Source organism: Alligator mississippiensis, chromosome 11, assembly GCF_030867095.1.
Source record: "Alligator mississippiensis isolate rAllMis1 chromosome 11, rAllMis1, whole genome shotgun sequence".
Taxonomy (NCBI): Eukaryota; Metazoa; Chordata; order Crocodylia; family Alligatoridae; genus Alligator; species Alligator mississippiensis.
This window is the reverse complement of record NC_081834.1, coordinates 4,548,498-4,560,696: the sequence shown is the minus strand read 5'-3', so window position 1 is coordinate 4,560,696 and position 12,199 is coordinate 4,548,498. Positions and strand designations below refer to the sequence as shown.

At 51.0% G+C, this 12,199-nt stretch overlaps 1 protein-coding gene across 1 annotated transcript in view; it reads left to right on the top strand.

The window, feature by feature from the left end:
* The window catches only part of SMAD6 (SMAD family member 6), a 65,561-nt gene that overhangs the window by 19,624 nt on the left and 33,738 nt on the right, over positions 1–12,199 (top strand). The window lies entirely within an intron of this gene.

Genomic DNA, 12,199 nt, shown 5'->3' with positions numbered 1-12,199 from the left:
AGAAAACGGGCGAGCGCTTGCTTTGGATCCAGACAAGGGTCTGTTTGTGTGAGGATGCTCTGGGAAAATGTGAGTGTGTCCGGCCCAAAGAATGAGCTGGTTGATTCATTTTTTCCAGCCCGAAGGCTCAGTAATCTCTGAACGTCCCCGTCTGTTCCTCGCGGTGCGCACGGAGCAGAGCGAAGGCAAACATTGAGCGTTGTGATTGTAAACTCTCCCAGCTCTGCATTCAACCGCTGCTGAATGGGCCAGACTTCCCAGGGTCAAACGATGCCCTGAGTAACACGTCCACAGCTTCCCCTGGCACAGCGGGAGTGGCACGCATGCCTTCAGGGGCAGAACTGGGCCCTGAAGCTATAAACATCCTTTATATCTGCGATCTGCAAGCCCTCACGCCGATCTTGGATCCAGACAGACATGGTCATTTTTTCCTATATAGCTGGTAAGGCCAGATGGGACCATTACATAGTCTGACCTTCTGCAAAAGGGAGGTTGTAAGATTGCATCCAGTCACTCCTTGTATTGAGCTCAATCACTTATGTTCCATTAAAGCATTTCCTCCATAAGTTGGATGTTCAGTTAACATGGCCTTTAATGAGGCTGTCTTAGGAAGAAGTCAACTATGTGGGAGAAGTAGAAAAATAAGGGGCGAGATCTCCAATTAGAGTTACCTTGATCTATACCAGTTATGGATCTAGTCCAGAACCTCATATCCTCCCCAGAGGAGGTAGGTTGTCTCTCCTGCCTTTCATACTGGCTCAGATGCTTGAGTTTAGACTGGCGTAGGTCTTGCAGGAAGAAATTAATGGGAGGAGAAATTTTCCGTTTCTGATTTTACAGAAATTAGTGAGCAAAGAGCTAGGAACTTTGACGGTGGTAAGTCCTACATGCTGGGTGCATCTACACATACAATTAGCCCATGGTAATAAACTCGGGTGCAATTTGCACCGGAGCTTATTGCTCCCAGACGCAGCATTTACATGTGCGCCTGGGACTACAGCATGTTGAGCTGGGGTGGAGCAGCCCTGGCTGGCAGGGCGTCCTGGGGGGCGGGGGGTCAGCCTGCCAGCTTGGGGCAGCTCCAACCTGGTTCAACATGCTGCGGAGGGGCTGGCTGGGGCACAAGGGTGGGGTTAGCCAGCAGGCAGTCGCCATCTACACGTGTTTCAGCGCGCTAAATAACTCTGCTGTGGGACAGGACCTGTCCCAGACAGTCCTATCCTACCATGGAGTTGGTTAAGTCACTGCGCCCTAATAGGAATGCACATGTAAATGGTGACGCTTTCCTGCGGAGCTAATTGGTCAACTGCAGCAAAGCGCGCATGTAGATGCACTCACTGTGTGGTTCTGGTTATAAGTTGAGCACACATGTTCAGGTTCAGTTTTAGGAAGAACAGCTTCTTCCCTTCCTCCCAATATAAATCAGTAACTTCTCTTAACGGAGACTTTTCCTTTTGAGCATGAAGCAGGGAGGTAATTTCATGCCGTCTGCCAGAACGGCTGGCAGCGCTGCCATTCTCGTCATGTTGTACCCCGTGGTTTTCACAGTCTCGAGACCCTTTGCATCCGTACCAACACTGGTTGGCATGTTGGAGTACACCAGTCCCCCCTCTGTGTTTCCGTTTTCCCATTCACGTAGTGGAGCGTTTTTCAAAGGTGAATTTTGTCAGCTTTTCACTCATTGTTTCTGCAAGGGTTAACTGAAAATCAGGCGTTGTGGCACGGTTATGGGCCAGTTGTCAAGGGCCCGATTGTAGGTCGTAAATCAAATATGTTTCTATTGGAGGGGAAAAGATCAACTTCTAATTGGAACAGTACTGTAAGCGTTAACCGTGTTATTTTAAAATATCACACAAAAAGAACAGGCCTTTAAATGTTATTTCTGGAGGCAATAGCATCATTGTAAGGGGTAGGAACATAGCATTCTACTTCTTGGACACTCATAATTATTTGATATAATTTGAGAGAGAGAGAGAGAGTGTATATGTATTATATATATCCATAAACCAAAATCAAGCCTTTGAAATCCTTGTATAATGAGTGATACCTGTTGTTATGCTGAGCTTTTGCACGTTGTAAAGATGACGTGATATTTTATAGTTCAAAAAGAAAGCACATGTGTTGAAAATTGTCTCACTTGCCTGGTTTATCTGCATTTGCCTTGAATGTGTTTCAGCACTGCCTGAAAGTGCTCCTCCAGCGATTCCTCCTCTGTCCTCAGATCCAAAGTTTCTGCAGCCTTGATCTCCAAGACGCTTGCCAAAACGAATTAAAAAAAGACTGAATCCCCCAGTGCGGCGGATAGTGGTGAAGTGGACTGACAGACAGCAGGAACGTAGTCTCGCTGTTCGAAACAGGCAGATTGACACCTCATTTCACAAGAAATTAGTGACAAGCTTGGATTGCACATTTCCTTTCTGGATTGCACAGTTTGGCTGTGTCTAATACCAGCTTTAGATGCTAGAGAGAGAGGACAGATGTGAAATCTGGACCTGGGCTTGGATTCTGAAAGTGCGTTCCTCAAAGTCGAGGGGGCAGATCGCCCCATGAAGCTTATGCCCCCAATTCCCACTGCAGTCTGTTGGTGCTGCAGCCGCACCGCTGCTGATGGGATAATTGAGTGCCCGAGGCTTCCCTTTAGGCCTGTTTAAAATCAGAGGAGCCTTTTATGGCAATAGAGAAAATAAGATGCTGAGGTTTTGAGGAGTGTGTGTGCATGCACATGCTTGCGTTTGTTTTTGTGCAACTCAGGAAGTACCTTAAAAAATCTGAGAAAAACACTATGAATCAACTGCAATGCCAATAAAAAAAAATTAGTAGTAACAAGCTTGTTCCAATAGAAATGGGCTTGTTACTCTGCTGGCTGCCAAACATTTATGAGACTGGCTCCTTGCCGGTCAGCGGTGTCCAGCAGGCTGTGTCCTTCCACTGTCGTCCTGCTGGAAATAATTTGTGATTAAAAGAGAAATGAGCACTAACGTGAAGCTTGTTTTAGGGTTGGGGCCAGAATTGGGCAAAGGTGAGGTCTCTCGCTTCCTTGGGAGCTTTCACAGATCAGTGTCTGTTTCCTTTTGATTTGAATGTGTGTCGTGGGCCAGATCGAATGTTACAGAAAACTTCGCCCCTGGGTCAGGACGGTAATGGCGGGGTGTCTTGTGTCTCTGCCTTAAACAGATTGGCACGGTCCATGGCCTGCCTAGCTGAAATACGGACTGGGCTGGTTAGCTCAGGGACAGGAGAGCACTGGTTATGATGGGTGCTGCTGGAAGGGCTGGAGGTGATATGGGAGATGGCATGTATCTCCTGGCATCAGCCTGCCAGCAGGGTCCCTGGAGGGCTGCACAGGGCACGGTGCCAGCCTGGCTGTCGTAAGTCCTTTCCAGCCCCACGTACCCTCCCTCCTTGCCTCCCCGTTAAACCAAGTCAGCCTGCTTGGAAATCTCCGTGTGCAGCCTTGCAGAGGGTGATGGGTGTCTACCCTCCAGTGCTAGATGCAGGGACGGTCGGCAGGGCGGCGAGGCCCCAGGAAAGCGCTGGCACCCAGAGTGTGCAAAAGGAGGCAGGAGATAGGTGAAGGAGAGGAGAGGAGAGGGCCCGGAAGGCAGCATGAGCCAGATGTTAGCAGATGTTTGTCCAGGCTATATGGGCTGATTACCTGGAGGCTTGAAAGAAGCTTGGGCATGGAGCTGTCTGCAGAGATGGAAGGCGAGGTGCTGCTGGGGTCTCCATCACTGCTGCTGCGAGTCGTGGTCTTCAGCAGCTGGTAGGAGAGACCCCACGGTCTTGGGGGGGGTTCATTTCTGAATGGCCACACGATGCCTGCTGCACAGGGGCCCGACAGCCAGGAGCTTGGAGCTGTTTCCAGCGTACAAGGCAGATCTGCATAGACCAGGCGCTTCCTACATCCCACACTTTGCTTCAGGCTTCCCGCACTCCTCATGCAAGTGGGAGCAAGGACCAGGGCCGCTGTGGGCACCGGAGGGGCATCGCCTCGTTGTGCCTTGCAGGGGGAGTTTGTACCACGAGTGAGTTTGCAAGAGGGTCTGTGCTCTGGCTCTCGACGCGGGTTGCTGCGTATCGTTGAGGCGTGCTGGAGATACGGGCAGGATTCTGGCCCGGGACCCCGGCTCATTGTGGGATTTCTATGGTGCCGGGCAGCGCGCTCGGTGCTGCAGGCCTGAGAGAGGGACAGAGACGGCCCAGCTTGGGCAGGCTGCACACGAGATGTTTCCTGAGCTCTTGAAACCTCCCGTGCTCTGAAATTGCTTAAACTTGCGGAAAAGATATTACTTTCATGATGCAGGAAAAAAAACCCCGCCGCATTTCTTTTGTGTTGGTCCTTTCTGTCCTCCTGGGAACGAGAAGCCTCAGGATAAAGGAGGGTGAGGAGCAGGGGAGAGGAAATTCTCAGGCTTTTTAATTTCCCCCGATAGGCGGGTAAAATGCTGCACGCTTTGTTTCCCAAGCTAAATCTGGTTATCTGATTGATATGCCCCGCGCTGCCTCAGGAGCTCAGGCTCCAGGACAGGAGGAAGCCACTCCAGCAGAGTGTAAATAGGTCATTAGGAGGCTGCGAGGAGCCTTTGTCCCTACAAGATTGGTTTATTTGGGGGTTATTTAAACCCTGCTCCTAATCCACACAAGCAAAAGCAATATTAGCACTCGGCAAGCCCAGGGGCAGCTTTTGCCTGGACATGAGTTTCTGTGGCTGGCCTCTGGGCTCCTGGCTCTTGCTGGATACGCCTCGGCAGCACGCCTGCAGGGCGACGTTGTGCCACAGTTATTGGCACGAAGCACCCACTCGCTTTCCTGGCCCCGTCGCAGCCAGCAGTCGGTTCGGATGGAGGTGCTGCTCACTACATGAGCCTGGTCCTGTGGATGCCCATCTGGCTTCAGTGGCGCTGGGATATCCCCCGGTCTCCATTAGGGGATCACAGCGGTTCCCATCACGTTCCCATTGGGGTTTAATGGTGGGCAGGGAAGAGCGGGGAGCAGACCCCAGATTGGACGTGACTCGAGCCCGCAGAGCTCTGCCATGGGGCAGGGACTGGGGAGCAAAGGTTTTCTCCAAGCGTATCTAGGCGTTCCCTGTGCTGCCTTCCCACCGGCCTCCTGCCTTGCATCGCACAGCAGAAATCCCATTGGCTTCCTTCTTTTCTTAAAGCCTCAAACACAGACTTGTGCCCAGTGCCAGATCAGATGAAAGGCAAGTTTTCCATCCATCCATCCATCCATCCTCCGCCTTGGCTGAACAGGGCGATGTGCCCCTGGCAGGGCCAGATGCGTCCACCTGAAGCAGTGCCAACAGCGCAGAGCGACTATTTGCTGTTTGTCGCCAGCTGCAACGTATTATGGCAGCCTCTCTCCTCCTGCGTCTCCCTGCCTCTGGGCACTGCCATGGCTAAGCCACAACCGTAACACGGAGAAGCAGCGCCGCCCTTTCAAGTGTGTTGCCGGGAACTCTGGTTTGCCAAGGGCAGCCCCTCGCAGCCGGTGAGCAGCACGTCACATCTGCATTCTTTTAGCCAAAGTGATTTATATCCCCATTCTGGAAAGATTTATGTCCATCTCCCGGACAAGAGAAAGAACCAGTTCTTAACGCTGCCGTGGGACACTTCGCTCAGCGAGCTGCATGTAGCATAAGGCTCCGGTCTGTGGAAACTTCCACTCCGCAAGAGATCAAGGAAATTCCTTTGCAAGTACAAAGCGAGGTAAAGATCCTACGCGCAGGGCGAGTTGTTTTTCCCCCCATTGTTGAGCTATTTTAATGAAGGGGAAATGTCAGCAGAAGTATGTGCAAGCGCAGAGCTGGGTTTAGAATAGAAATGTTCTGTGCCGCTCGGCTGCTATCAAAACACAAGGTTTTTTTGGGTTTTTTTTAAGTTTCAAGGTAATTGCGGTGTTTTCCCGTCACATTTTCTGTTCAGAATCAGCAGTATGAATCTTTAGAGCCGGATTCAAATTCAGCTGACTCCAAAGGGTCAGTCATTTGAAACTTGCAACATTAAAAGATCTTTGCAAATGAGTTTTGCTCTCGCCCTGCTGAATTTGTTCTGCAAAAAAAACCTCAGTGGATTTGATACGTGTCCTTCTTTGAAGGTGTTTGCTTCAAAGGTGCACTCGCGCTTCGCATTTTGTGTGCTGAGAGATGCTCCCGTGGAGCTTGTTGCCTTGGTGCAGAAGCCTCCACAACCGATTTGTTGAGATCTGCAGGATTAGAGCAAAGCTCAGGTTGTCAAAGCCAACTCAGAACGTCCTTCTTAATAGAAATGGGGTTTCCAGATCCCTTTGGTGGCCTGGAAAATAGTTGCCAGAGTCTGCAACATGTATATACGTACGTGCACACACGTGGGTGTTTAGAAATATGGGTATGTGCTTATACTACATATGCATAAAAGCTCGCTCCTGCTCTGGGTGGGCAGGAACGAGCCAAAATGGCATAGGTGCCAAAATGGGTGGGCACCTACGGGCGTCCTGTTTTATACCAATAGCAATGTTTTCATGCAAAGCGAGCACAGAAATGTAGCCGGTTCCCAGTGGAGTGGACCTGCTCAGGTGGGTCGTCTTCATTTCAGGGCGTGCTGTGGGCTTGTGTTGTGTTGTGTTGTGTTGCATGCTTCCTTCCCGTTGACCTCGCACCCGTCTGCAGCCTGCTCTCCCTTTGCATGGAGGTGCATCAACGTAAGCTGGAGCGCACACCTGTATCTGTCTGATGTTGCTTCTCTTACCCACAGGTTGTGAGTCACTTTTTTCTGAGGCCCTAATGCAGCCTTGATGTAAACGTGCATGCTCTTGGGGCCATATTTTAGCCTGCAAGACCATGGATTTCAGTGGGGTTGCAAGTTGTATAAACCAGGGCAGAATCTGGCCCCTTTTGCCCTGAGCCCACTTCAGGTGCGGTTTGATCCCGCTCTGAATAGCGTCACAAGGAGACTCTGCGCCTGCTGCTTCTCCTGCGTTGTGGCTCCACTCCTGATTCACGTGGCCCGGAGAGGAGGATTGGACTCCAGTTCTCAAAGGAGACAGACTGCTCTCGGGGAGACCCAGCGATGCACATCCGCTGGCTCTGCCGTTTGCAGGACTCTCCAGACACGTTTGCTGTCCACTAATGACAGCCGCCCTCTAACATGGCGCATCAGAACTGCAGAGGCCACAAGATCTCGGTGTCTCTGGCAGTGCATTCCTGTCCTGCTCGCACCCCTTCAGAAAGACCTGTCTACTTTGACTGTGTCCTCCTCCTCCGCCTCCTTGTCCTTTCCGCTATCTCCCCCTTCTCTATCGCATCAAACAAACTGCTTGTTCCCACTGCCAAGGTTTACCTGCACCTACCCCCTAGCCATTATGTCTCATTCGGCACGGAGAGGCCAGCTCCTGCCTCTGACAGTCCTGCGATATCAGCCTCCATCACCACACGCTCAGCGTTCAGACACCTTCCGGAGAACAGCTCCCTATTAGCACCCGCAAAACCATCTCATGGTCCTCCTTCAGATCCCCAAACTCTTTTTTGCCTTAAAAAAACCCGTGTGCTCACGATGAGGTGGGTGCACTGGGACTCGGGCCTGTCACGCTGACCAGGGTTGGTTCGTTGTTTCCTTGTGCTCTTCTGCCTGTATCCCATCTGTTGTCTCTTCTCTTGCATGCAGACTGTGACATCTTTGTGGCAACGTCCATCTTTCGGTTCCCTGTTTGTGCAGCCCCTGGCATGGTGGGACCCTGGTCTGTGCCTCCGATGCCCAGTATATCACGAGAACCACCCCACCAGCTTTGTGTCTGCACGGGTCATAACAAGGTCCACGTCTGCATGCAGCCACCTGCCTTGCTGTTCCCGATACCCCGTTGAGCAGGTGGCTTGTTTTGAACCCAGAAATCGCAATGAAACAAAGAATATTTGAACAAGCTGCGGGCATGATCCCGTTGAGGCTTCGAATTGGGTGTGGGGTAACGTGGCAGAGGCCGGCCTGAAATTTCCTCTCCGCCTCCTCTGCTTCACCAGACCCTGCTATAATGGACCCGAGTCCTAAATAGAGGAGCAGGTCCGATCATGCAGACAGTCCCCGCGTGGATCTCCCATCCACTTCGGTGTGGGCGCTACGTGGAATCAGAGAAAAAGCATGAAACAGCTGTAGGCTTGAGTCCTAAATTGGTAGCAACCCCTGGGGAAAAGAATAAAATGTACCATGTATTCGGCATCTCCCAGGCAGTCATGAGAAAAAGAGGTTTCAAGAAATCAGGTAATGAAAGCACACACGTTTTACAACTGCTATTGCAAGTTGCATTCATTCTTTTAAGGGCTTGCAGCTCATGCCAGATCCTTTTAGGAGCAAAAGGAAAGCTGTTTCCAAATGCTGCAGTTTCCGTCAAATTGTGTTTTTATTTCTTCTTAAAGAGTGGATTTGAGGGCTGGGGAGCAGCTGGTGGCAGTCCTGTTGGTAGCTCTGCAGGTGTGAAGACAGCCGCTTTCTAAGACAACAGCGTCCATAGCCATCAGATACCGAAAGTTATTGGAAATGACCTCCCTGAGCTGGAGTTGAACTAGTTACCTGGAGCAGGTCACCCAGAGAGGTGGTGAACTCTCCATCCTTGGAGGTGTTTGAGACCAGGTAGACAAAGCCCTGGCTGGGATGATGGAGTTGGGGCTGGTCCTGCTTGGAGCAGGGGTTGGACTAGGTGTGACCTCCCGAGCTCCCTTCAACCCTCACTCTCTATTATTCTAGTGCTATGGCTGGTCATTGGAAAAAAAATACCAGAAGGGCTTCTAGATTTAAACCTTTTTGTTCCCAAAGGTAGCTTTGACTGTGACCTGGGAAAGTCTATAATGTATGGATAAATGGGCACTTTCTTTCAGTCAGAATGTGAAGGGCCAGGAAGTGATTTGATCCAAGGCTGATACTCGCACACACCTTTGTCAGTGTGGTACAGACTCTTATTTGCTATTTTTTACATTACAAGCAGGATAAAAAGGCTCTCGCAGCAGTGCTATCCCAGCCGCAGCTCCTGCAATGCCATAGGGAATTGCTTTGGAAGCAGAATGCGAGGCTGTGAAGGCGTTGTGCAAGAAAGATGCTGCTTCTTGTCCACACCGAATGCAGATGCTGCCTTTTATAGTGAATTATCTTGGAGTTGTGCAGCCCAGGTGATCAAAATGAATTGCCTGCATTTGCAAGATGGATATTCCAAGAACACTTTTGGGAGCTAGAAGCTAATCCCATATCAGCCAGAGTTTGGATTACCATCTCACCCCCAGCGAATACCAAATCTCATTTCCCTCCTCTTGCCTGCTTTTCACTTTCATTGACATTTCTACGCAATGTTATTTTAATCCTGACACTCTTCACCCTGCGCAAGCCCTTCCCACCCCCATGTCGTTAGGCAGGCTGCAAGAAGTACACAATTAGAAACAGCTGGCTCTGAAAATGAATTTTCCCTTGAAGGCAGGAGCAAGCTGTGTGCAGAGGCCTGGCAAGGTTGGACTTGGCACACGGCAGTGCCAGCGCGTGTTCACGGCTTGTATCTTTGCGCTGTTTGGCTTTCTCGCCGCTCACAAAACCCTGAAAATGCTTTGCTCCTAGGTCTGTTGCTGTTGAAACACTGACTATTTTCATGGTTTTTCTCCCCATCTACCACCCCCCTGAAATTGGGCTACAGAAACATATGTTCCTTGTGGGACCTTCCAGAGTGGCCTTGCAGACTGGCATTTTGTGTGGATTTTGGTGCATTTTTGTATATAAACAGCACTGTGGGCTTGTAGAAAGGAGCAATGCGGTAGCTTTTCCTTGTTTCAATCCTCCCCCATACCAGTTTTCTAAGTCGTCTATGGATTTTGTAATTGTTCTAATCGGGGAAGCTTCTGGTTCATTATATGTCTATTGAGAGAGAACAGGGTTTTTCTCCAAAACCCTTTTTGCATCATAAAACCCAACTCGCTGTAAATTCAGCTCTCCAGACTTCTGCAGTGTGTTGAGCAGGGAAACATCTCATGGGAGGACGTGTGTTAGGATTTAAAGCTCGATGTTTTTTAACCTATTTAAGCAACCCACAGTGCAGATAGGTGCCTGATACACTTTTAAAAAACACCTGAACAAGTTTGGGATCTGCGTTCCACTGAAACCAATAGAAGCAACAAAGATCACTCCTGTTGGCATCTTTAGGTAGATATATAGGTTGCTGGGGTTGCCTACCCCTGGACTGGACAGCAGATTTCCGTAGGAAGCATACTAAAAACTCATTAGGGAATGCTGTTCCTACAGCCCTTCGGGTGTAGTGCCCGCGGAGAGATGATTCTCCATTCAATGCAGAAAACTGGGCCGATCCCAGAAAGTCCCATAGGTAGGTCGTATTGCTATTAAGTGCAGTAGGACCGGTCCTTGGGATAATGACAACGGTGAATCTTCCGGCCTTTAAAAAGCTGGGTTTGTTCACAGCACAAAGGACTGTTTCTTCAGTACACGGCCCGCTTAAAGCTCATCTCTCCGGCGTGCCACGGACCACCACCTTGGGATGGGTTTGAACCCGACACCTAAGGGCAGCCCGTCTGGGTCTCTGAGCCAGAGCTCCCCTTTGAGTTTCAGTTGGGTAAAATGCAGAATCTCATGTCGGGCGGCCCTACCTGGTCAGCAGGTTTTTGGGTCTCATCAACGCCCTCATGGGCCTGAGTTCAGATGACCTGAGGGACCCGCTTGGCCCCATGTAACCGCAGCCTCCCTCACTTGACAGGTTCCCCTGAGACAATGGCCATGTCGAGCCCAGGAGCGAGGGTGGCGGAGGTGCCTGGCTGCGGGAACGCTGCACTGAGAGATGCCAGCCAAAGCCTGCAAAGCAGAGCGGGGGGGTGGGCTTCTCCGGGGGACCTCAGAGTTGGGCACTTTGACCCTGCAAAATGCAGCCACTGAGATCCCCTAGCATCCCACAGGCCTGCTGGAAGTGTCTGGCCTGAAGGTGCAGTTGTGGCCTGCTTTGCAGGTTTGGCACCTGATGACTATGGAGAGGAGTTTGAGATGGGTCTCACAAACCATATTTCTGCAGCTCTGAGGCAGGTGCTGTGCCATTAAGGAGGGCGTGCTGCTGACTGAGCGGTGGACAAGGGGCCGTGCTCCATCCCAGGGCGGCGCATGGACCTTAGTTGAGTTGTGTTCAGATATCACGGAGTGGCCTGTATGTTGGCACTAGTAGCTCTGTGCCTTCTAGTGCCTTTACTTTTTATCCTTTAAATGTGGATTTAATGCTGGCATCACACCAGGACACTGAGCACTCCACAAAACGGTAAAATACCAGCAGAACGGATGTGGGTTTCCCCCCGAGGCACCACAGAAGGGCCTTGATATCGGCAGGGTGAGGATCCTGTGTCCTCCGTGCCCGTGTTCGTGGGCATTCAGATGATGCTCGCAGGTGGGCTGAGGCCATCCCATGAGTTCCCAGGGCGACCTCAGCTGATGAACTTGCTTTGTGGAATGGATTTGGACCAGTGATGTGCAGGCAAAAGGGTTAGCATCCTGGGGTCATTTCCTGGATCCTTCAGTCTCCTTTCTCTTGGCAGAATAGGGCACTCGAGGCAAGAGAAAATTCATCGTGATCCATATTGCTTTGGCAGCTCCGAAGCCTGACGGTGTTCCCAGGGAAAAGCCCATGGGTTAGTGTTCGGTGCTATCGCCTCGTTGTGCTTGCACCCTTCTCTCGTAGGCGCCTGTTGTTCCAGTGCTTTGCCCATTGTCCAGTCTCCAAGGCCCTGTCCAGCACGGTGCCATTCCCGTGGGGAGGGGAATGAATTGGGATTTGGGTTTTGGAAATAATGCGACTCGAGTACTTCCACAGCCGTGCCCCTCCGTTAGGAATAAGGTTTTGGGTTGTTTAGTTGAACCTCAGCCCAACATCCTGCCGCGCAGCGGTCGCGGGGGACTCTGAGCTCGGCGTGTTCACGTGTCTGCGTGTGTGCCCGTTGTCTCGTACTGTGAAGACCACGAACAGCAAAGGCAACCGAGTAAACTGGAAACCGTCTCCATGTATTGTGGAGTTTTCCGGCTGTGCATTAATAAAAGGCTTTTCTGGCTCCTTTTCAGAATGATCATTTGATAAGACCTGGACTGACAACAAAATAAGGCGGGGGAAGCGGTGGAGGAGCTGGGTTATCGCAGGGCTCTGACCGTCTCGGGGCTTTCCAAACCAGGGGTCCGAGCCCCGGGCTGCGACGGCAGTTCTGAGACGA